Here is a 27,432-nt window from a genome sequence, read left to right as displayed (position 1 = left end):
GAAACGAAACGAAACGAAACGAAAGAAAAGAAGAGCTGGAGTATTGCTTTGGTTTCTAAGAAACCATTACCCAGAGAGTTAAGGGGACATCCCTCCTCACCATACTCCAAACCTCCATGCAGTTTTAATGCCGCAAGAGAAGTTAATGGAATCATACAGTGTGAGATGGAGGATCAGGAACTACACATGGCAGGAGGGCATCTTTCAGAACCTTCACTGCGGACTGTGAGTAATACTCGTTGTGGAGGGTCATTTTGCAGGAAGAAGAAAGTTTAAGACAATCTACAAGTTTCTGGCCTGGCCACCTGATAGGTAGCTGTGCCATTTCCCGAAATAGACAATAAAATAAAGCTTATGATCAGTTCAGTTTGGGACATGTTGAGTTTGAGATGCCTACGAAACTTCTCGGGGAAGGTGCCAAGAAGGCAGTTGAGAGTTTTAGAGAGAGTTTGGGGTAGAGCTATACATTTTCTGTCATCATTTTTGAGATGTCAGTTGAAGTAATGGCTGTTGAGGAGATGGTCCAGAGAAAGCACATGACGAGAGAGCACAGAAGACTACAAAACCCTAGGATTATCCACAGTAAAAGAAATAGTAAAAAGTGACCTTAATAGAAGACATTTGAATAACAGGGTTAGCCTAGGGGCATAAGAGGGAGGTCTGAAGAAGCTGTTACCCAAAGAAATTACACTTAGAACTTAATCTGCAGAGTGTATTTTTGGAAAATTATAGAACTTCTTTGTTTCTAGATCTTCCCTTTCAGAGGTACTGAGTATTAAATTTGAAATTGGACTTTTAAATAAAGAAAATAATTGTAAGAATTTTGTTTTAAGGGTATAAATCAGCAAGTAGCTAAGCCAGGGAGCAATGAACAGTCATTAGCTGAAACAGAGCAATGTAAATCCTAGAAATTTTTATTTCTTTTTAAAGATTGATTGTCCAGTAAGACACCAATAGCATAAAGAGTCATATTAATTGGTGCTTATAAAATGATTAATCTCTTTATTTCCCCTCCAGTCATTTGAAACATTCTATAAAATGCCCTTGTACAAAAAAGGAAAAAAAAGTAGTATTTTAACAGGGACTTTACAAGGGCTTTCATTTTGCAAGGTTTTAAAGTGTGGTGGCACAGTTCTTAGCATTATAATTCCACACCAGCCTACCTTAGATGAGACGTTTTAATGTAGGTTCAGAAGATATGCAGGACCGTGAACTCTAACACCAAAATTTTAGAAAGCAATTTTTCTATTGCTTTTTAACTGGGAGGGGGAAGACTGCTCTCTCTTTTGTAAAAGAGGTTGTACGTCATAAGGATTGAGGATGATGGTTTTGCCAAGCTCCTTCATTTTCTTTCTTTAGGGATAAACTAACCACTTAACATTTGTCCTCATGTAATATACCTTAGAGCTCTATGCCCAAGTCCCACATTCTCTAACCCCTTGTCCCACTAGGAATCCTATCCACAGCAAGCATCTGTTCTCTAGAACAGCTTAGATGGGATGCTAAAGAGAATGATGCATGCAAACACAGTATTTATGGATGCTCCATATACAGTGGACCCTTGAACAATGCAGGGGGTAGGGGCACTGACCCTCTATGCAGTCAGAAATTTGTGTATAACCTTTGACTCCCCACAAACTTAACTACTAACAGCATACTGTTGACTTGACGCCTTACCAATAGCATAGTCAATTAACATATATTTTGTATGTTATATGTATTACATTCTGTATAAGCTAGAAAAAAGAAAATAAAATCATAAAGAAGAGAAAATATGTTTACAGTATGTATTGGAAAAAAATTGTGTATGAAGACACCTGCCAAAAGGCCATGGTGTGGATGTATCATGAATGTCTCACTGTAGTTTCATGAGAGATTAATGCAACAAAGCTAAAACTAAGAGCAGAAACCAATTTGAGGGGAGAGTGCTTACATAAAATCATTGATCCCCTTGCCTATCATTTCAGAATTCCTTTCCAGTGATACTTAAATTTTTTATCATCTTAAACCGTTATTAAATGACAACTTAGCCGACGATGGGAGATAGAATAATGGTAGAAAAAATAATTGGGTAGAAACAGAAGAAAACCAATGAATGCTTTATTTCCCAGTTTGGAGATCCACAAAAGTAAAGCTCCTCTTGGGGGAGGTGGGGCAAAAAACATCATAAAGAAGGTGGAAAGAAGAGGCCAGAAGGAATCACACCCATCTGTGAGCTTTCAAGTTCTGATACCTCCAACTCCTTGATGTATTTCCCAAAGTCTAGGTGTGAGAGCTGCTTCCTGCAGTTGCCTGTGGGTTCCTTTTTGCATTTTCAGTCCTCAAATACCCATCTGTTCAATCTCTTCATTAAAATGCCCAGTGTGATTTCTGATTTCCTGGGTGGACCTTAGTAGAACAGTACCAATAATCATCTGTTTCTTTGACACTCTTTATATCCCTCACCTCTCACTTGGTATTTACAGATTTGCATTATTGGTGAGGGTTTTTTTGTTTGTTTGTTTTGTTTTTTAAAGTATATGTTCCTACCACTTAGGTAAAAATTTCTGGAAGCACAGAAAAATACAATGTCCAAATTCAGAAAAAGACATAGATTTAAGATCTGGTTCTTTCATCTCACAAAATAAGTGATTTTGAGTGAGCTATTTAACAACTCTGTGTGCCACTTTTTCATCTGAAAATGGTGACAATAATACCTGCCTCATATTAATGTTGAGAGGATATAATAAGTAAAATATATATAAAGTGCCTTAATAAAGGCACTCAATATATAAAGGCACTCAACAAATGGCTTTTTATTTTGGAGGTGTCTGTGCATGCTCACATAGGACACTAGCTTGTATGCAGTAGGCATTCAATATATACTTGGTGGTGATGATGATGATTTAGGGCTTTCGTGTGTGTGTCTGTGTACCATGCCATCAGACACTGGCTTGTACACAGTAGCTCTCAATGAATATTTGTGGGTGATGACAAATGTAAGATTAGACTATAGGCATACCTCGGAGATATTGTAAGTTCGGTTCCAGACTATCACAATAAAGCAAATATCTCAATAAAGCGAATCGCACAATTCTTTTGTCTTCCCAGCACATATAAATGTTATGTTTATACTTTACTGTAGATTTTTAAGTGTGCAATAGCACTGTGTCTACAAAACAATGTATATATATACCTTAATTTAAAAATACTTTATTGCTAAAAGAACGTAGCTATCATCTGAGCCTTCAGTGAGTCAAAGTTTTTGCTGATTGAGCATCTTGCCTTGATGTAAGTGGCCACCGACTGTGTGGTGGTTGCTGAAGATCATGGTGGCTGTGGCAATTTCTTACAATAAGTCAACAATGAAATCTGCCACATTGATCAACTCTTCCTTTCATGAACCATTTCTCTGGAGCATGCTACTTGATAGCATTTTACACACAGTAGAACTTCTTTCAAAACTGGAGGCAATCCTCTCAAACTCTGCCCCTGCTTGATCAACTAAGTTTATGTAATATTCTAAATCCTTTGTTGTCATTTCAACAATCTTCCCAGCATCTTCACCAGGAGTAGATTCCATCTCAAGAAACCATGTTCTTTGCTCATTCATAAGAAGCAACTCCTTATCTACTAAAGTTTTATCATGAGATCGCAGCAATTTAGTCACATTTTCAGATTCTACTTCTGATTCTAGTTCTCTTGCTATTTCCACCACATTTGCAGTTACTTCCTCCACTGAAGTTTTGAACCCCTCAAAGTCATCTATGAAGGTTGGAATCAACTTCTTCTACCTGCTAATGTTAATATTTTCACCTCTTTTCACACATCACAAATGTTCTTAATGTCATCTAGAATCACGAGTCCTTTCCAGAAAGGTTTTCAATTTAGTTTGCCCACATCCATTAGAGGAATCATTATTTATGGCAGCTATAGCTTTAAGAAATGTATTTCTTAAATAATAAGACTTAAAAAGACTTAAAAGTCAAAGTGACTCCTTGATCCATGGGTTACAGAATGGATACTGTGTTAGCAGGCGTGAAGACAACATGAATCTCATTGAACATCTGAGCTCTTGGGTAACCAGATGCATTGTCAATGAGCAGTAATACTTTGATAGAAATCTTTTTTTCTGAGCAGTAAGTCTTAAATATTCAGTAAACCATGTTGTAAACAGATGTCATCAGTCTTTGTTGTTTCATTTATAGAGCACAGGCAGAGTCGATTTAGTATAATTTTTAAGGCCCTGGGATTTTCCGAATGGTAAGTGAGCATTGGCTTTAAGTTAAAGTCACCAGCCGCATTAGCCCCTCAAAAGAGAAGTCAGCTTGTTGTTTAGAGCTTTGAGCCAGGCATTGACTTCTACTCTCCAGCTCTGAAAGCCCTAGATGGCATCTTTTTTCAATAGGAGGCTGTTTTGTCTACATTGAAAATCTGTTGCTCAGTGTAGCCACCTTCATTAATTATCTTAGCTAGATCTTCTGGATAACTTTCTGCAGTTTCTACATCAGCACTTGCTGCTTCACCCTGAACTTTTATATGATAGAGACAGCTCCTTTCCTTATACCTCATGAACCAAACCTGATAACTTCAAACTTTTCTTCTGCAGCTTCCTCACCTTTCTCAGCCTTCTCAGATTCAAACAGAGTTAGGGCCTTGCTCTGGATTAGGCTTTGGCTTCAGGGAATGTTGTAGCTGGTTTGATCTTCCATCCAGACCACTTAAAGTTTCTCCATCTCAGCAATAAGGCTGTTTCCCTTTCTTATGATTCATGTGTTCACTGGAGTAGCATTTTTAATTTCCTTCAAGAACTTTTCCTTTACATTCACAGTTTGGCTAACTGCTTGGTGCCACAGGCCTATTTCGGCCCACCTTAGCTTTTGACATACCTTCCTCACTAAGCTTAATCATTTCTAGCTTTTGATTTAAAGTGAGAGACATGCAACTTTTCCTTTCACTTAGAGGCCATTGTAGGGTTATTGATTGCCCTAATTTCAATATTGTTGTGTCTCAGGGAATAGGGAGGTCCAAGGAGATAGAGAAATGGGCAACAGCCAGTGAGTGGATGGAGAAGTCAGAACACACACACATTTATGGATTAAGTTCAACATCTTATATAGGCATGGTTTGTGGTGCCCCAAAACAATTACAATAGTAACATCAAATATCACCATAACAAATATAATAATAATTTTAAAAGTTTGAAACATTGTAAGAATTAGCAAAATATGACACCCAGACATGAAGTCAGCAAATGCTGTTTGTTGGAAAAGTGGCACTGATAGACTCACTCAATGCAAACCTTCGGTTTATAAAACTGCAATATCTGTGATGGAAGTAAAGTGAAGTACAATAAAACAAGACATGCCTGTATTTGATTAATAGTCCATAACACATTTTAGTCCATTTGTTGTGTGTGTTTACTGAAAAAATAGACTGCTGCTCTGCCTGCAAAGAATTCCAGAGCATGCTGTTTGGCTGACGGTCTGTCATAACTTCTGTATACACCACGGACTATATATACACCATACTAGTACAATGGGTTTGACACAAAAGGTCTGCTGTCTGTTCAAGTGCCCCTTCTAGAACAGAAATGAAACTAGAGATGATCTTCCCTAAGGCAAAAAAAAAAGAAGTCTGTGCCTTTCATTAGCGACTCATAATTTCAATGAAAATGGCAAACATGCACTACCAATAGTTCACAAGAACATCCCTGAGGACAGTGTAAATGTTTTGGTAATAAAATGTCAGAACGTGAATTCCTGTAGCCCCTCTGATTGTCCTTGAAGAGCCTTAAAGCGGAGCTGCATGTTTCATTGTAGAGACGAAATAATAGAGATCAGGGTGCCTGGGGAGGGAGCACTGTACAACTACAGCAGGCTCTGTGAACACATTGTGGTGTAAAAATGTTTTACACTACAGCTTGCTTGCCTTAGATAAGGTCCATCACATACTAAAGATAAAAGCAATTAGATGCCTTGAAGGATTGGAGGAGTACTTTCTTACCTGTTTCAGTTAGTCGTTAAAATATATCTATATTGAACAACAATAAATGTATAGCATGTTGACATTTATATTTTTATACATATAGAGAGCCGATGGTGTAAGTTCTAGTCCAAAGGCCAGCAGTCTTGAGAAAAGCAGATTTTTTAGTTCAAACCCAAAAGCAGGAAAAAAGAAAAACAAAAAACAAAAAAAATATATCCCAGTGCAAGCAGTAATGAAGGATGAGTTTCCTTTTATTCTTCCTTTTGTTCTATTCAAGTCTTCAATTGTTTGGAGAAGACCCACCACATTAGGGAGATAAATCTGTTTTACTCATTCAGTCTACCAATTTAAACGTTAATCTCATCCAGAAACTCCCTAACAGACACACTCAAAGTAATGTTTGACCAAAAGTCTAGGCACCCCCACGGCCCACTCCAGTTAATGCATGAATTTTTTTTTATTATTATTTATGCCTACAGCACCTGGTCTTCCTAGGTGGTCTCCCATCCAAGTACTAACCAGGCGCGACCCTGCTTAGCTTCCGAGATCAGACATTGGGCTTGTTCAGGATAGCATGGCCATAGAGCAAGGACTGTGGCTCCACTTGGGTGCAAACCCAGGACCTTCTGCGTGTAAAGCAGATGTGCTAACCACTACACTATGGAACCATGTCCGACGCATGAAATTAACCATCACACCAAGGGATGCTGATCCAGGTTCACACTTCAAGAACCACTGCTATAGCAGAAGTTGAGTCAGGAAGAAAAACCTACTATTGCCTTTATCTTTATCACAGAGCCTGCACATAGATAGGTAGGTATTGCTGGCTCAGTGATGAGACAGTAATATGGCTTTGCCATGCTCTATAAATACAGAGTAAAAAATGAGACAAAATCCTGAAATTCACCTAAATGCCTAACAATTTGCAGTTCTCACACCTGAAGATGATTGAGACTATAAGATATATATTTTTTAACCAAGAAGAACTTTAAAATTTGCCTTTTAATTAATATCTTGAATATAAATTGTAAGTGATGACCTTTTTTTTTGTTAATAAACAACTTAGTAAAAATCACTTGAAAACTCAGAACTTCACTCACGCTTTCTTTAAAAAGTGGCATATTGCCAACAAATTCATTGCAGAGCATAGCGAGAGCTGTGGTTTATTCTCTGACATTTGAAAGTATTACTGAGCTCTTTAGCACATGGATACTGAATATTCAACAACTTTCTGAAATTTCCAATGCTGCTGCCTGCTTCAGCACTTTTAATTCCTAGAATATGCCAGAGTTGTACATTAGCATTTAAATGGACAGCCACGTCCTGCAGAAAGCTCAGATATATGTCACACTGTAACTGGTTTCAGCTCCTGCAGGGGCTGTGGAGTCTCAGCCTCTTCTGATGCTTCTTCTCTTTCAACTTTTGCCTTTGTGGATTCGGGATGATCAGTTATCTGCAAGATTTATAACCAACTGCTTTGATGTCAGACAGATGTATGGTATCAACATTCTACAAGTCAAGAAAACACTCTTTCTCATTTAGGATATAATGTGTGTGTTTCTCTCTGTTGACTGCTTACTTTGATATAATGAAGCAAACTTTACTTCCTTGAGTTTTTCTCTTAGAGAAGAAAATTTTAAATCAGTCCTCATTCCAAGTTGGAACTTAATTTGGTATAATGTCTCTAACTGCACTAAACCACCAGGCTAGGACAAAATGGGCTCGCTCTTCATATACCTAAAATCCACAACTGCTTATATCTCAGCAGCAAAATCACAAAGTACTAGCTACTAAAGTGTTTTTATTTGGATGTGATTACCCATCTGTTGAAACTCAGGCTTATTGTACAACTTAAATCACATGTTTCTCTAAGGGCCATCATCACTTTTATCCTTTGATCTACAGTGTGATAAAAGTAAGCCTTATCAAAATTCCTAGATAACCTTATAATTGCCTTATCAGTATAACGATGGATCCAGGACATAAAGCTGGTGGGTTGAATGTCATACAAGTGTGTAATCGCACTGCTCTTCAGTATACAGTAGTCCCCCCTTATCTGCAGTTTTGCTTATCATGGTTTCAGTTACCTGTACTTAACTGAAAATATTAAGTAAAAAACTCCAGATATAAACAATTCATAAATTTTAAATTGTGGATCATCCCAACTAGTGTGATGAACTTTCACACCACTCTGTTCTGCCCAGGACATTAATCACCCCTTTGTTCAGTATATCCACACTGTATATGCCGCCCACCAATTAGTCACTTAATAGCTTGGTTATCAGATGAATTGTTGTGGGAAACCTAGGACTCCTTAAATATGGTAAAAAACCTAGGCCTCAAATACAGACAGACCTGTAGGTTCAACACTGGTTTCTCAGCTTTGGCATCTTGGGTATGTTATTTTACCTCTCCATGCCTCAGCAAAGTCATCTATAAAATGGGGATTATAACAGAAACTATCCCATAAGGTTAGATAATACGTACAAAATGCTTAGAACAATCCCTGACCTGCTTAATGCTCAATAAACACTATTAATTATTCTAATTATTATCACTCAATTACAAAAATGATTTCAAATGTCCAGATCCAGATGAATTGTATACCAGGGTAATGAACAACTTGCATAAATATTTGTTGAATAAGTAATATGCAAAATATACTAATATCAAGCATCTGTGGCTATCACTATCGCTTTGATCGACACATAAAGTACCTGCTCTCAGATACTTGCTAAGTCGATGTTTTATAAATGTCTGTCCTTTGATTACTGTCTGTCTTAGTTTCCTATCTCTGCTGTTATAAATTATCATAGACTTAGTGGTTTAAAACAAGAGGAATTCTCCTACAGCTCTTGAGGTGGAGCCTTGAAGGGTAAAATCAGGGTTTTGGCGGGGGTGGCTCCTTCTTGGAGCTTCACGGCAGAATCCATTCCTTGTTCTTCAGCTTCTAGAAGCTACCTGGGTTGCTTGGTTCACAACCCTTTCTTTGAATTACTCTAACCTCTTGCTTCTCTGTCACATCTCCTATTCCTGTTAGCTGCTCCTCTGTCCTTGACTCTCCTGACTCCCTTTTATAAGAACCCAATGTGTGATTACATCATTGGACCCACCCAGATAATCCAGGATAATCTCCTCATCTCAAGATCCTTAATTTAATTATAGCTGCAAATTTCTTTTTACCAAATAAGGCAACATTCACAAATTCTGGGATTAGTATGTAGATATCTTTGGAGCCATTATCCAGCCACCACATCATCCTTACCATTTGATTTTTGCCAAGTTTGCTTACAAATATACCATTTAAATATATCTTAAATTGTTTTTAATTTAATTTATCTGTGAACTCATGGTTGCAATGAACTAGTTATATTTTTTCCTTTAAAATCCATTAAAATAACATTTTAATTATTAAAATAAATTTTTGTTTATTTTCTAACATCCTCTTGGGCTATGTACCACACTTGAGGAAACTCTGATTATAAATTCTGCTACAAACTGACCTCCATCAAGGATTAGCCTAATATCTCCCTAATATCGATATTAGTAATTGGGAATGTCAGGCCTAGTATAATGAGCGAGCTTATCATCTTTTTTGAATTATTTGAGTTCTGTTCCAGTATTATTTAAAAATAATATAAGCCATGGTTTTGAGTCATACTATTAAAGCCAGATATAGAAATTCTTTAACCAAGTTACAGATTCATGCTAAGTCTTCTACATTAAGGAAGGTCAATACAAGAATAACCTCCTTGAACTGCATTTCCTATCTTTCTATAAACCCATAGTTGGAGCTATGACTCATTATGGTAGTGCATGTTCTTTGTACAAGGAAGCAAGTAACAAATTCTTCCTTGAGTTTAGTTGCAGGAAAAATGATGGCCTCTGATCTTAAATTTGTTGGCTTCCTTTTGTCATAAAAAGAGAACAAGCGCAGCCTAACGTTTTTGGTTTTGCCAAAGTTAATAACATAGTCAGATTCAAGTTGTAAATGAAATCAGCTCATCACTGGGAATTTGGCGACAAAATTCCTCTGCTCCTGAATTGTGAAGTATACTGTTTTGACGAGTTGTTTTACTTTGTATTATGTCCAATCCTGTTGTAACAGAAATTGTAATTAGGTAGATTTGTATATTTTATATGAAACCAATTCCTGAATTCTGAACGACATTTACTATTTCAAGAAAGTAATTATGGTGGGTGTGAGAATGTGCCTTGCACACCTCTAACCACAGAGAACTTGATAAAGGGCCCCGGCTGCATACTCTCAAATCCATCCCCTTTTGCACAGAGGCCATACTTCCCATAGGCTGCTTCCTGTAAGGACTGAGGACAGCAGGGATACTAAAATAAGTCATTCCTGGAAGACTCAGGACTCTTCTGACAGCCTTGCTGAATCTTCCTTAGATTGCAGGATAGTCTAAGATACTTCCATCCAACCTTCTTTCCCTCTTCCTGTTTACTGTCCTTGTATTGTGGTCAGAAGAATCTCTCAGCTTTCTCTGGTTCAAGTCACCTTTTCTCTCACAGGCATTTCCCTAATTAAATCCTTATGTGTTTAACCCCATTTTGGCGTCTACAATCTGGGAGGACCCGATTAACAAGTATTGTAACTGTCTGACTCTTAAAATAATCAGAAGTTCTTTTTCTTTTTTTCCTTCTTTGAAGGCAAATATGCATCTAATTTATATACTGGTTGTACCAAGTTGTTTGGCTGCACATTTAAAAGGAGAAGGCATAATATACAGTTTTATCCTGGCACATTTTAAACTTGGATTTGCATCTCCCTCCTGGAGTATTTTGATGCAGGTTCCACAGCTGAACAAATAGCTTTGGATCTACATAGATGTAATATAGTTAAGACATTTAGACCATCAAATGACTGCTGATAGAATGATGAATGACGAAAATAGACTTCAGTAGTTCTGATGGGTATTTGTGATGAGATAGAGAAGGAAGAAATAGTTATAACAGTGCTCAGGTGCGAAGTAATTGTGCCTGGGTTGGCTGACAAGTTATTTAAGATAGTACATGTGGAAACCAAAACCACAACTGTATTGAAAGGAAAAAAACCTGGCAAAGAAATGACATGATAGAATAGTTGGCCTGAAATGTCTTTTTGACAATATAGTGCTTTTGGAGAAGATATATTACAAATAAGGTTTAGTCTTCTTCAATGCTTCAGTTTGAATAAGCGTCGCTTCCTTGTTTTTTTCCTATTTTGAGTGACAAGAATTTAACTTCCATGCCTCGAGCCATGGTGGGGTTTTAACTTGTGACAAAGGGGCAATCTTCCACACTATAAACTTTAACTCCATGCAGCTTTTTGAAATTCCAGGGTTATACTTCTACTTGCAGTCTTGATTTTTAATATATACACACAAATAAGCAGACTACAAAGTGTATGTTCATAATACATGGTAATCCTAAGACTAAAATATCCATTATACATATGTATTATCAGGTCCAATGGCCATCTTTTAGGCACCCTAGATGGTACCCTGCCTTACAGCGTAATCTCTTTAAATTCGATTTTCTGTAGTATAGATAGGGGCATTATAAGGCTTATTTTTACCAACTTTATCTTTTTTGTCTAAAAAGAGCTGGTGTTTAGCTGATAAGTGGTGGGTCACTGGTGCTGAATGAGATTGGGTGTATGTAGTACTCGAGAGAGTCTCATTTTCAATAAAACACACGATGTTGATGGTGGATATAAATTACATTTGAAGTTTTGATGTTAAAAGTAGTTGATCTTATAAAATATAACAATAGGTTAATGTACAGTTTAATTAAATTTTCTCCAAAGTCCCTCAACTGTTAGAGTAATTTAAAAAACATATCTTTTTAAAAGGGGTGGGGGTTGCAAATAGGAAAAGCCATGGAGGTGTGGTATTATTTCCCCACTAGTTTTAACTGTCTTTCTCTTTTAAAAATAGACACCACTTGAAGGAGGAAAAACTCTGTGCTTTTCCTCTATTGCTACTCTGTTCACAGAACTTCACTTCTGACACCAGATATGTGGATTTTTCACACCAAGCAATTCGCCAGCTTTCCAGACACCAACTAGATATTCTGCAATTTGACTCAATTCTGACCCTATTAACCTGTAATTAGTATCAGATCCCACAGGTTAGGGGCTCAGTCCCATAAAACTATTCCCCTCCCCCAAATCAGATGCCAATCACAAGTCCAAGTTGTCACTTCTGCTTCTAACTAGCTATAAATAGAAGGTTCCACAACCCTTACTTGGGTTCAATAATTTGCTAGAGCAGCTCATAAAACTCAGGAAAACAGTTTATTTACTAAATGATCAGTTTTTTATAAAAATATACAACTCCTTTTATCTGGAACAGTCAGATGATAGAGATGCATAGGGCGAGACATGGGGGAAGGGGCACAGAGCTTCCATGCCCCCTTTGGGCATGCTACCTTCCCAACAGCTTCACCTGCTCACCACCCAGGAAGCTCTCCTAATCCTTTCCATTAGGATTTTTATGGAGGCTTCATCACACAGGTATGATTGATGAAATCATTGCCCTTTGGTGATTAAGTCAATCTCCAGTCCTTCGGTCCTTTCTGGAGTTCAGGGTGTGTGGCTGAAAGCTTCAACATTCTAATCATATGGTCGGTTAACCTGGAAACCAGCCCCCATCCTTAGGGGCTTTCTATAAGTCACCTTCTTTAGCCTTTGAAACTATTACCACTTAGGAAATTAAAACAGAGCTTTAGCCAAGAGATAGGAGGAAGATCAACTATACATAAATATGGTATATATATATATATATATATATATATATATATATATATATATATAATTATATCACAATATCACACTACTAACAAAGTCTTTAACCATGGCTTTAATCTGTAACTCATTTAGAAATGAGATTTCAACAGATATCCATTTTGCATTGCAGTGTTTTCTAAGGTATAAGAAAAAGAGCATGACTTTCCTAAGTCTAAGTCCTTTTTCAATAGTAGCATTTGAGAAGAGCCTCAAGTTTCAAATTTCTGCCTTAGTGGAAATCCTCAAAAGTGTTAATATTAAAAACAGTACCTTAAGGAGTTCGAAGGCAACTAAGCTCTAAAATAGTACTAAGAGACTGAATATACAAACTAAAAATGGCCAGACCATATAAGAACAGAACTTTGACCCACAACCTGCAGAAACTTGCCCAGGAAATCAACACCTTTATGTATAATAAACAGCCCAGGAAACCAGCTAGCTATAAGTCAGACTTTGCAGGAAGCCAAACTGCTGGCTCTAGTGACAATTCAGGAGGCTAAACAATAACTTCTGTAACAGTTAGCCCCAAATGGCCAGGACTTGATTAACAACTGACAACCTCCCTAATTTTTATTCCCACGTCTAACTTAGGATGAAGCAGAGAAAGTCAAATACACACCCCTAACCAATCACATAAGATACCATACTTCTAGTTAACCTGCCTACAGCTTCTCCATGCCAACAGCCAGGCAATACCTGAAGCCTTACCTTGTTTTCTATGATGCTTTCCCACTCCTCAGCCTGCGTTTGAATCTCTGCCAAAATGCAATTGATGATGGCTGACTTCCTTGCAATAGCAAGCTCCGAATAGCCTCTACTTTTCTCATTTGGTTTGTCTTCTTTATTTCCACAATATTGATCAAGCTAGGAATTTATCTAACAAGAAACTATTTTGTAAGGGAAATAATGCATGGATTTCCTGAAGGCAGAAACAATAGTTTATCTTTTTTGTGTGTGCTGGCATATATCCAAGCATAATAACAATAATTGTTATTCAGAACTAACTATGTTTGTAGTACTGTGCCAAACAATTTTAACCTTTTTAATTTTCTCCAAGAACCCTTGAAGGAAGAACTGTAATTAGCTACTTATCAGGTGAGAAAATTTAAGCACAGAGAAGTTGAGTTATTTGCCCAAGGTCACAGAATTAGAAATAGATTTGAACCACCTATGTATCTCTGACTGCACAGCTTATTAACAGTTTGTAGATTGATTAAACATATTGCTTTATGAGATTTTACCAGACATGCATATAAATTTCCTCTTTTTATCACCAATGTCTCCTTGGAACACCTAAATACAGGATTCCTTTTAGAGATCATGTATTTCCAAAATAGAATCAATTTCCTAAGATATTTTTTCTTAACTTATGATAGAAATCTTGAAATAATAAGAAAAGCATAAAAAAGTACATTTTACCTAGCCACGTGGGTTCAGAACTGAGACCCTAAAGAAGAAATAGCATGAGACCACACGACATCTTTGTGTTTGCCATTCATTCCTATTTTGAGCAAGATCTGGGTGCCATTATTCACTGCTGGGTTTTAGGGTGCATGTTTCAGATCCCAGATAATAAAATATTTGCTATTTACAGGATTTCAATAAGATATAAAGATAAAAACTACTGTACTATTTCAAATATTGACTATTCTGTGAAATTTTGGTGTGAAATAGAGGGTGTTTTGGTTTTTGAGTTTGTTTTTTACTTGTCTTTCTCAATAATCTCAATGCATTCATTTTTAAAATATTTGGGGAGGTAGAAGTATGGTGGAGTTAGAATAAATGTCATCTAAAGTATCCTTTAGTTTTAAATTCTTTAATCAAAGGAGCATATGAGCTCTCTTGAGCCTTATTGAATTAGAAGGACACCACTTACATTTAAAAACTCAACTATTTGAGGATGTTAAACTGACCTAGCTCTTTCTGCAATCCATGGTGAAAAAGGCTGGAAAATCTAATCCTAACAAAGAAACTCTAAGCAAAAGAGGTTAATGTTAAACAAAGATCTTTCTATAAATTTGCTTATAGCATAAAGAGGCCATATTTTTATTTTATTCTTGTTTTTCTATAAAAATACAAATGTATAGAAAGGACATAATCATTTAAATCAACATTCAGTGGTAATTAAAAGCAATGATAGTCCTCAGGCTATTTCTTTCCAATATGATCCACTGATCAGAAGGAATTGAAAATGATTACATTTTAACTGGAAACACATTCTGTCCAGAACTAAGCTTCGAAGCATGAAAAAGGCACAGTGGTGGCCCCTGTTTTTGTTTCCATCTGGGCTTTAATTTGAACTTCAGTGATTATTCTGCCAGACTCTGGCTGTGCAAAGATCCAGGAAGTCAAAAACAGCATATTCTTGTATGCTGTTTCATGCAAAAAAATAAAATTGCACCAATTACCATGTTTGCATTTTATAGAATGGCTCTATTTAAATTGATTATAGGTTAAACAAGAGCATTTGTAACATTCACAGCTCAGAGTTAATCTGGCTTTATCCCAGGGCACCTGATCTGAAAAGTAAATGATGGCAAGCACTCTTGGAAAGAAAGTTAGCAATGGCCTGTAACGGAAAAACAGTCTGGAACAATTAAATTTCTCTTGATTTTCAAATTAAGAAATAAATTCCATGGTTGTATTTACAGTCTAAATGCACATGGCCTTCCATTTGAAAAACTACTTTAAATCCCATTAAAAATGCTCATCTTTTTCTGATAGTTAGTGCTTCCAAAATGACATCATCAGTGATTGGGATAAAAGCAGTGAAAAATTTAATGCCTCTTGCCAGGAACTCCTTGGTCTTAGAAAGTACCTGAAGTCTGTTTTAGCTGCTCTGACTTCACAGCTCTTGGCTCTGGGAATTGTTTTCTGTGTCCAGGCAGGCACAGGGATGTCACAGAAGTCTTGATGGGGCAAAAAGAGGATAGCTTTGTGAGCCCTGAAGATGTTGGCAGTTTACTATATTCGATGTAAAATATACAACCATTTAACTTCATACTCTAAATGCACATGAATCTTTTTGATCCATATATCTCTGCTCCTGATTCTTATGCTAAGACTCTAATAGCTACTTAGAATATTTTATATAAAGATTTTAAGAATGTGATGTCATTCTTGGGGCTTTTTAAGTTTCTTCACAAAGTATAAAAACAATGCCTATAAAAATAACAAAGTTAAGATCCTCCTACCTTTATCCATAATCAGTCAGTGACTTTTTATTACCAAGACATTTTCCTCAAGAAGATAAAGAAGAGAAATACTCTCATGGGAAATGGATTTTAGGATTCAGAGGAACAAGTTGTTCTTAGACGGCATATTCTTATCATTCACCTCATTTCATTTCATTTCATTTTACAAACACTTATATAATATGTCCTTATCCCAAGTACTGTTCTAAGCACTTAACAAATATTAATTCATTTAATCTTCACGTTGACACCATGAAGTAGGTATTATTATTAACCCCACTTTACAGATAATGAGACTGAAACACAGAAAAGTAACTTGCCTAAGATCACACAGTTGTGGAGCCAAGATTTTGAAGTCCTACAGTCTGGCTGATGTTTATTAGAAACCCTCATGGTGTGAACAACTGCATGGTACACTCAGACCATCAATAAAAGCTATTCAATGACATGGGCTTTGAGAGCAAACGGTAAAGTCATTTTGTATTTAGTTCTATAAATTTTCTAACTTAGAGGCAGTTTTTCATGTTTGTCATATTAAAGGATAAAGTTTTCTAATGCTGCCATAAACTCTCCAGCTGCATATGAGAAAAATGTACATAAGTCAGATGATTTGGCTGTACAGTTTTTCTTATTAGCATGTGGTAGCAACGCTAGATCTTTAAAACATAGTGCTAAGATGAAAAACAAGAAGATAATTATATATACATCACAATACTATGTAAATTAAAAATATATACAACATGAAACCATAATATGTGTTTTACAAATATACACACAAAACAAAAAAGGATATACACTAAACATGTTAGAGGAGTTAAAATAAAACAGCAGCAGAGCTTCACAGGGATTATTAATCATGGACTGAGGCTTGTGATTAACTCAGCCCTCTGATCGCAAGGTCTAAAGCTGCAAGAAAGCATCTAAGTACTTATCCATGCACGTATTGAGTCCTCTCATCTATGTACTGATTTGTGCCAACAAGGGACATTGAGACAGTTTTCTGTGTTGCTGATACTTATCAGATTATTTTAACATATAACAATTATTGAACTTCTATAGCAGCAGATCTCGCATTTTGGGCTCAGGATACTTTATGCTCTAAAAATTATTGAAGACTCTAAAGAGTTATAGCATAAAGAGTATATTTATATTGATTTATGCCTATTTATATTTAACCATATTAGAAATTAAGATTGAGAATATTTAAATATTTATTAATTAATTTAAAAATAACAGTGACAACCCATTACATGTAAATATAAATACCTACTTTTAATGAAAAAATAACTATATTTTCCAAAAGAAAAATTTCATTAAGAAGAGAGTCAATTTTTTTGCATTTTTGCAAATATCTTTGATTTTTGAATTAATTGAAGACAGTTGGCTCTACATAACATACCATCAAGGACATTAAGTAAGACTTGCTTTCTATCTTTTGCCATTGTCATTTTGGTTGAAGTATATGAAGAAAATCTGGTCTCACACAGATAAGTAGTTGGAAAAAGAAGGACTATTAATGGCCTTTCAGATAATTGTGGATACCCTTTGATGCTATACTAAAACTTGACAAGTTTTAATGGTTATTGCAATGTGGAATCTAAAACCATATCAATGAACTTTTCATACTGTGTTACAGTAAAACTCACTGGTCTTTGTTAGATCTTTCACCCATGCATAATTTTGTAACAACATGCATTGATCATCTGAAAAATATTGGTTCACTGAATTAAGCAGATCTTCTAAATGTTGACACATTTCATTAAATGTTATCAAAATATCACATAGGTTAATATCTACATAATAAACACAAATCTCATCCTATAAGTCCCTTTTAAGTTTGGGAAGCCTTAAGCTCATAGTGGTAGATACAAATTTTCCAAAATTTCATTTGAAAAATTAAATGTTATCATTGGCACCAAATGTCAGTTATTTTTCTTGAATGACAAGCACACTTCATTCATTATTGATAAAATGCTAGTTTGTGGCCACTCTTTTTTAAGTAAAAATTTGATTCAGCTGACAACTCAAACAATAGCTTTTCTCACAGACAACCATTGTATTTTGGTATGCAGACACGCTTAATATGCACAGAATATTAAAAAGACATGTACTCAAGGGCCAAGATTTAATAAATTTTCACTGCTTCATTGAGGGCATTCTTAAGTATGACATCTTTTTTAGTGAGTACATGGCACTCAGGAACACGCTGTCTGGTGTTGCCTCCTTGATTCCTGCAAAAACACCAGCAGATTTCCTCACCATCTGTGTAGATGTCCACACAGCAAATAGAGAATAACATCTCAGCACCATTATGGAAAGAGTTTTAATGTCACAGGATCTCCAAGAGTCCGAGAACCATTCCACCACTCGACAGCACGAGATCTATTCAAACTCAGCAGCTAAAGAATTTACTTGCTAAACATATCCTAAAATAACAAATAAAATTTGAAATAGGCACTTTCTGAGCCTCAAGAATGAATCTAGAGGGGCCGTCTCTCCCTTAATTAATCTTATTTGTCTTAGTAATATTTAGATTGTCAATTTTTTAAAAAGTCAGACATTTAAGTGAATTTTCAAACTTTCTTAACTTACTATTCCTAAGGATTTCACAGCATTCTCAATAAGATTGCCAGTTAAATCAGTAATTTTTTTTAATTTTTATTTATTTATTTATTTTTTTAATTTTTTGCTTTATGCCTTATTCAGAAAGTAGTTCTCAGGCTGTTTAGGACCTGAGCTGAGTTACTGATCAATACTTAATCAACCCACAGACTACAATTCACTAAATCAGCTTTTTTGAAGTCACCCATGCAATCCTAGTTTCCAGCCTTTTTTTTTTTTCCACTACTTTAAAGTCTGCAGAAACACTGCAAGAAGTATTCTAGTTCTTGCCCCAGAAACAGACTCACAGGCCCCTGAAATTAGCACTCTGAGTATGTTTTTATTTCTGCACCCACATCCTACCACATATCTTTTTCTTTATGTGGTTAAGGAGTATTCTTTTTTGTTTAAATATCAGGCAGGTAAGGAAAGTACAATTGCCTTGTAGCATTAATAATTCATCAAGTGCATGAATAGATCCCCCTTCACATTAAGGTAGTGAATACTTCTTGATAGCCTCATAAAGACACTGGACTGGGTACAGGGAATTGGGGAATAAGGAGAATGGTACAGTTCTTGGCCTCTGTAAACTAGAAACATGTTGGGGAAGAACAAGTCATACCCGTGTGAAAAGGGCAATAATGAACCTAGGTGATACCCAGTGAGAAGTGGAAAGAGTGATACCAAAGCAGCATTATTCCCAGAACTCCAAACACGCTCGTGGTCACATGGACTTTACACTCGATGTTCTTTCAGTCTGGAAACTTCTCTCAGTTCTCCACACTTTATGTATCTCTCTGCTTAGATGTCAGGGGAACTTGACTCTAAAATATCATCCTCCCGCCCCCACATTCTGAGTTTTACCCCGTTTTATTTGTCTTCACAGGAGCTACTACCACCTGACATATCATATATTATTTGATATTGTCTGTCTTGCTCCATTTGAATGTAAGTTCCCACGAGCAGGGACTTAATTATTCACTGCTGTATCTCAGGGCCTAAACAGTTCCTGGACACAATAATAGGACACAATAAATATTTGTTGAATGAATCAATGAATCAGTGACTGAATGAATCAATGAATCAATGCTATGACAGCTCAGAGTGGGGAAAGGAGGCCACTGGTACTAACCAGATGGTAAAGAAGCATTTGGTGGGTTGAATTTGAGTCAGACCTTGAAGAATATTTCTTATATATAGGGCCTATGAACAGAGCACTCTGCTTGTTTTACAGGATTCAAGTGAGATACTGTCTTCAAAAGGAAGTCTTGTTGTGGCCTCCAGACTGGATGAATTGCCACTGCTTTTCTGTCCCATAATTCTCCATGCTGTCCCCTATGGTAGAATTCACTCCAGTGTATTTTACTTATCTCCTGTCTACTTGTCTGGCTGCTCCAGTAGATTATTAACTCTGGGATGACAGGGGCAGTGTCTCATTCAGAGTTACATATCTAGCCACACCATGGCTTCTGCTACCCCATAAATACTTGTTGACTATATGATTTAATGAACTAAACTGAAAGCTCATGCAGAGGAGCGATAAGCAGGTATGGACCAAATTATGGAGATTTGTAGAGCTGAGACATGAAACTTGGGTTTTGATCAGGTAGATACTGTGACAGTCTATTGTCCTTAGCAAGGCCAATATGAGCATGTGTGCATGATGAAGCAAGTTAAAAATATTTAGTCAGAGACAAAAATTATAACCATTTTGCAGTGTTCTAGTTACAAAATAATAAAGGTCTATACCAGGCTGATGGCAATGGGAATGGTCATGAAGAAGCAGATGTAGCCAACAACAAGTGACTTATTTGATATCAAGAGCCATCATAGATGACTGTATATTCTAAGCCTGTGTGACTGTGTGATGCTGTCACTCTAGCCTATGTTTCAAATCTCAACGCTCTTAAGAAAAGAATGTTTGGCAAACTATTCACTGTAATGGCACAATTTCTTTATTTTAGCTAAACTTAATGGTAGAATTTGTCAGAATTTATATATATATAGCCTATAACCTAATATTAAGATTTTAGACAAAACTTAAAAATTCTAAGATTACATTTCTTTTCTGATTGCTGTCAGTAATCCGTGAAAAGAAGTTAATTTCTAGGAGATGACAAATATAATGAACTATTAAATTTCATCAAATTATTCTTTGGAAGTGTTTCAGAGCTTTAAGAAACCTCAAGCAGATAAAGCAAACAGGTTTTATCTCTTATGAGAGTCATTTAAGGCGGAATATGGAATCAGTGATTCATAGGCCAGGCTGAGGTGGATGGGTAGAGGAGATGAAAACAAAAGTATCTGTGTTTTTTTCTCTTCCTGCCTTAGAGGTCAGCTCTGGTACCCTCTCTTTTATAAACAATAAAGTTGCAGTAAGGTAGAGAAGGGTGATGAGCTACACAATATCAACTGCATCCAAATTTCATGGACCTCAGTGAGGGAGACTGGTTTTCCTAAAGAAAAATCCACATGCTGTTAGCAAAAGAGAGGAAATAGATGTTACCTATACTGAAATGGCAGCTGTCCACTATACTGACTCAACCTATCTAATTCAAGTCGAAGTGGATTTCCTCTAAGGAAACATACTGATTGAAATTGGGCCTAAAATATTTTGAGGAAATGAGGCTGCTATAAAGACCCTTCTCCACCTCTCTTCCTTCTCTGCCTCTTCCTGTATATCCTTTTTGTTCTTTCTGAAGGATTTTCTAAGTTTAAGCACAGTTTTTGCTTTCTCCTAATTTTAGCTTATCATGGCCCCAACTCTGATAGCATCTCTTACTGGACTCTTTTGTTTTCTGCACTGTCTGCTAATTGCCTAATTCTCTCAGTTTCCTAATTCTAATTCCTAAGAAAAGAAACTGATTGCTTAACATCATTGTATGTCTAGTCAAAAGTGGTAGCCACAGGGTAGGCATTGCAATTTGTGGATTGCCTACCAGTCCAGTGCTAATTCCTATTCTAACCAGTTTAGCAAGGGTTGGGGGGAAAAAGTGTTCTTAACTCCCTTGGCCAGCCTCTAGGCAGTAAATTGCCTTTAACAGAAGGACACCTCTGGTTAAATAACCTCTCATAAGTGAAGTACCAAGCATACAATCAACTATATTCCTCTAGTAACTTTAACTTCTCACTCTCCAAACCAATTACTTCGCACTTTCTAGTACCCTCTCATTACCTACTCTCACTGCATTCTTCTCTGGGAAAACATGGTCTCCCTTCCCCAAATCCATCAACCCGTGTTTCTATCTAAGGCTATACCCACCACCTATGTTCTGAATCCCACTCTGTACCACTTCCCAAGGACTTCCCTTCAACTATTATCAGTTTCCTAAAATTTATGTATTTCTCTATGTATTTATTATCCATGTTTCCCAATTACGTCTTCCCACTAGAAAATAAGCTCCTGGAGACAAGAATGTCATGTATTTACCACTATTCCCAAAATCTAGATTAATTAACCACAGTTAACTTTTGTGGTTCGTTTGACTAATTTCAGTGTGATAGCTGCTCAGTAAATAGTACAACTCTTGCTATTATTTTTTTCCTTTAACTTTGTTCAGGATTCTTTTGAGAATAGTTTCTGTTTATAGAAACTTTACTATAAACAAAATACAGACACAAATCCATTTGGTAAAAAAGAATATTTTGTTGGTCTTGAAAAACCAGTAACACATTGATCTGTACATATTTTCCAGAAAGATAAATGTGTTTTCCTAATGCATTTTTCAAGACCTATTTAGCTTAATCAGTCAGTAAATCCAAAATACCTTCTAATAACTAATAAGCTTTGTGTTGTGTACATAGCAAAAATAAAATGTTTACTCTCAGGGAGCTTACAATCTAGTAAGATAACCACGGTTGCATGTGTAAAGATGTTTATCACACTTTGATTTATAAAAAGAAAGGTTTTAAATAATCCAAATGTCCTTATCAAAATATTAGTTAAATAAATTGCAATTGGTAAAGAAAGCTATTTATTGTAGCATTTCTGTAATATCAAAAGATTAAGGAGAACCCAAATGCCCATCAGTTGTGGGTCACACCAACAAAATGATCACTATGAAGCAGCGATCACAGAGATATATTATTAAATGAGAAAAGCAATGTGTATAGTATGTGTATACTATGCCATCTCATAGCTAAGAAAGCCAGACAATACAAATACACACAAACATTTATTTAAAAAATGCTAAGATAAATCAAATGCAATAACAATGGTTATCTTCAGGAGAGAATGGGAATTGGGTGAGGGGATAAGGATGGAAGTTAAATTTCAAAATATTTTGTAAATTTTACTTTGGAAACACATAAATGCTTTATAACATCCTAAAAAATTAAAACTTAAAATTAATCCTTAAAATTAGAATGCTAAAAGAAAATAATAACCTATTCTTTGAGTTTGTGATTTAAGCACTCAGAGAAGAGTATTTCAAAGCAACTTTAAAACAGTAATTTTATTATATATCCCCAGTATAACATATTCTAAAGACAAAAGAAATGCAAAAAAAGTTTTCTCAGTAATCAAAACTCTTCTCAATAGTTATAAGGTTAGTACTAATATATTGTCCTTCTGAAACTATTATAAGATAAAGCAAATAAATAATTATATTATTACATTGAGAAACCAAGGAGGTTTTCAATGAAAGAAGAGAAATATACCCTTATAAATCAAATAATTAAAAATTCTATAACCAAAATTTGAACTGGAAATATTTGTATGAACTTCTCAACTCTTTTCCTACCTTTGACTACTGAAAAGGTCTAAATATTTACAGGTGAATGAAATGATGTTTGAGATTTACTTCAGAACAATCCAGCATGTAGAAGGGAAGGAGCTGGGAAGAGAGACGAAACAGATTGGCCATGTGTTGATAGCTGTTGAACTGGGAGATGAGTGCATGGCAGTTCATAATAGTATTATGCCTACCTTTTATATGTTTGACAAGTTCTGTTATAAACATTTTAAAAAGTTGTTTTGATATCTTTATTCCATTTTCTTGCAGTTTTTTCTGGAAAACTATAACATGACTTACAGAAATAGAGAACTATAAAAATTCATTTTCCGAACAGTCGGAAATAATAATGAATTCCATAAGCATAAATCTTCTCTACCTTTCATTAGTTATTTAAAAAGAAGACTATTTCAAACAGCAATTGACATAAAATATTAATATAATGGACTTTTGACTAGAAGATTTTAATTTTATATGAAGGTAATACAATAATTAAGTTAGAAAAAATATATATGGACTTAAAAAACACACAGATTGTCTTCAGCCATGTCACCCTGAACAAGCCCAATCCCGTCTGGTCTCAGAAGCTAAGTAGGGTCGGGCCTGGTTAGTACTTGGATGGGTGACCACCTAGGAAGACCAGGTGCTGTAGGCGTAAAAAATAAAAAATAAGGGATTGTAAGCTGACAGGGTCCTTGCAATCTGTGAGGTCAACCAAGGGTTGCATCATCTAAAATAAATAAATAAACAAACAAACAAACAAATAAATAAATAAATAAAATAAAAATTAAAAACATACAGATTGTTTTGAGATTAGTTTTCCCCTACGGTAACAATCTATTAATGTGATAGTCAGACTATAGTATATTTTCCAATTTGCCAAACATCTGTCAGTATATTGTAACTAAAATTTTGATTTTTTTTCTGTGTAATCAAAACAATTCAACATCTTCCTCTAGACTGAAATCAATCTCCCAAACTCTGTTAATCTTGTTTTCTACAATGAACCTGTTGTCCATCCTGGGCCTAAGCTGACAACGCTTCCCAACAGTGTGGCCATTCCCCACCCAATAAACTGACATCACCATCTTGAATCATGAATGTATCTCAATTGTCCTAGGTAGATATAAAACTAAAATGCTTTGAAAAATGAATGCACTGTAGCAACTGGGTTTAATTAAAACAAACGACACGTTTCTAATAAGCAGAAAAAGAAAGAAAACACCAAATGAAAGATGAGGCAGGAGTAGTACGTCACCACTAAGAAATTAGGAGTTCAGAGAATCTTGCATATCATGTACAAATAAAGGCAGAGATATTCGTTTTTTCAAATATGTGCATATGCATGCATGTATCATAATAACTACAGTGTCACAGAATTTCTGAGAGTACTGCCATGGTTTATGCTGAAAAACTCTTAGAAAGGCAATGCTCTTATGCTACTTTATAGGTAACACAGCAATATGGGTAACAGCACAGGTTCAGGCAACTGACTACTTGGGTCCAATGACCAATTTACCATGAACTGCGTGGCTTAAGGTATATTACTTATCCTCTCTGTACTTCAGCTTTGTCACTTTTAAAATGCAACTATTTAGCTCTGAGACGTAATAATAGCATTGTCTTCCCAGGTTTTCATGAAGAATTTTTTGACATAGTACTTAATGAATAAACTAGGCAAGTGCTTGGTGCATAGTTACCGAAGAAAATGTTCACATCACACTGACATTCTAAACCACTGTTTCCAGGTTGAAAATTTTTTTGCCAACACAATATTTGGGATCTGTGGTGAAGACTGCTCATTGTCCAGTCCATTGTCCATTGATTCCTTTCTCCTTAATAGTGGGACACATCCTCAACTGGAGTAAGAAACTACACTTCCAATCTCTTTTGCTGCTGGAGTGGGCATGCACCTATGTTCTAGTCAATGAGAATCTACTAGAAGTGATGTGTGGGAATTCCAAATAATTTTCTTGAAGGAGGTGAAGCTGTCTTTCCTTCTTTCCCTCCACCACGCCTCTTGGAACATGGATGTAATGGCTGAAGCTAGGATAATCCACTTGGACTGTGAGGCTGCACACTGAAGATGGCAGGTAGCTGGACAATAGGAGTTCAAAATTGTGTTAACTATGGAGCTGCCTTACTAGCCTGGCCTTCTTACTTCCAGACATTTTAATGTGGGAGAGATAAAGAAAGTTCTGGCTGATTTTAACCACAAGGTTTTTCTTTTTATTTGTTTTATTATTGTTGTTATTTTGTTCTGTTTGTTACATGCAGCCAATCAAGCCCTTTGAATCTAGTCAGAGAAAATAAACATTGGTTGAAAGGCACATTTCATTTGTCAATATCTGTACCAGTCCATGTGCAGGTGAAAGGAGAAATTTGGACTTGTAGAAAATGCTTATCTGAGATTGCGGACAGGTTTAAAAAACATATAAGCCAAGTAAAGGAACAAAGGCACACAATTTTGAGAGGTTCATGTAAATCAATATATGGCTATGAACCATTGTTAATATGTTATGAATAGAATACAGAAATTCTTAGGAAACTTAAGACAAAAGAAGTAAATAAAATGAGAAAGAAAGACATCTAGAGATATTGCAAATGGCTCTGAGGAGGAGAGAAAAAATTACGCAATTCTTGGGGCTTGCGAATGAGCCAAAGTATTTTGGCAACAGAGCACTGAAGGTTGATAATCTATAATAAATGAGAGCCACTATACCAAAATTATTCCTAGAATGAATCCACTCTGAATTTAATAAGGGCAGCATTCCCATCCAAACTGAGAATTATTAATTTAATGACAACTCTTTTTATTTGTTTGTTTCATGGGTTATGGGTCAACACATGCACATTGATTTATGTTTTAAGAAATTGTTGGTTGTCTCTTTCATAACAGCAAATGCAAAGCCAATGCAATCAGCACTAAAAATCCCATCAGTCTGGCTGACCTGGAATTGTCTGTTAGAAGTTGACTGATAGGTTTCATGTTATGCTCTGTATAACAGCCAGAGCATGCTGAAACACTCACCTCTGCATTGTGACTGACCCACATCTTTGATAATTGATCATTTAACAGATTTTTAATTGTGTAACATATCTTGTCTATACAGTCCCTTGCTATTTATATGGGAAACGATCTTTTCTTCAAAATTCCTATTAGTTAGGTACTTATCAAATCAATGTGTCCAGTCCGGGTCATCAGACTTTTAAAAGAATGTGGAGAAACTAGAACAGATGTAGAGAATGAAATCACATATACAAATGTTATATAAAAAAACAAACAAAAAAAAGAATTGAAACTATTCAGTTTTAAGGTCAAGGATAGCTTGGTACGTTTATGTATTTTAGTATTATTTTTCATCACTGACACTCATATGTGTGTGCATACATACACACACCATATTGTTGATGATAAGCCAAATTTGTTTTCTACTACACTTCTATCTAGATGGTGGTTTCTGACCCATATCTGTGTTGCTGGGGTCTAAGAATACAATTGAGATCTCAGCCCTTTTAACCACCATTCTGCTTTTGTATATGACTATTTGGGTATATTGTAATAAGAAGGTTGTGAGCAGTAGCTGTGGTTTAGAAGTATTCAAACCAGTGTGGAAATTATTTCCAGCGAAAACTAGGGAGCACATAATGTAAAATTGGCTCTGTTAAAAGTCTGATAAATTATAATGAAGAACTACGTGATAATTGCCAGTTTACTTATGCCAAGCACAATGCTCACCTAAGCCTTGTGACAAGTATGAAGTAGATATTTTGCTCTTATAACTAAGCACCACAATTTTATTTATGTTTGTTAGCCAGTTAATTTGATTTGGTGAACTATGGTTTTAGCCTGACCTGACTGCTTGTCTGGTACTGAAGACTGAAGGATATGGGTTTGAGGGCTGTTAACATTTCTGATATAATTGAGTTTTAAATTGGATTGAAGTCCTTAATTGAGATGAGCATTGGGGTAACTTTGAACCGAATGATGGGGAATCGACCGAATCGGAGCTTAGTTTCATACACTAGTTAAGAAAGAAAAGAGAGAGAGAAAGAAAAGAAAGAGAGAGAGAGAGAGAAAGAAAAAGAAAGAAAGGAAGGAAGGAAGGAAGGAAGGAAGGAAGGAAGGAAGGAAGGAAGAAAAAGAAAG

General features: G+C 35.9%; 1 protein-coding gene and 1 pseudogene across 1 annotated transcript in view; one reads left to right on the top strand and one right to left on the bottom strand.

Moving 5' to 3' along the window:
- LMNTD1 (lamin tail domain containing 1) overlaps window positions 1-27,432 on the bottom strand; it is a 254,462-nt gene that overhangs the window by 110,051 nt on the left and 116,979 nt on the right. The gene's annotated exons all lie outside the window — the stretch shown is intronic.
- Window positions 23,819-23,937, top strand: LOC120618648 (uncharacterized; annotated as a pseudogene).

This window comes from Pteropus medius, unplaced genomic scaffold (genome assembly GCF_902729225.1).
Source record: "Pteropus medius unplaced genomic scaffold, Ma_sr-lr_union100, whole genome shotgun sequence".
In the NCBI taxonomy this organism is placed as follows: domain Eukaryota; kingdom Metazoa; phylum Chordata; class Mammalia; order Chiroptera; family Pteropodidae; genus Pteropus; species Pteropus medius.
The sequence above is the reverse complement of the archived record's forward strand: the minus strand, read 5'-3'. Positions and strand labels throughout refer to the sequence as shown.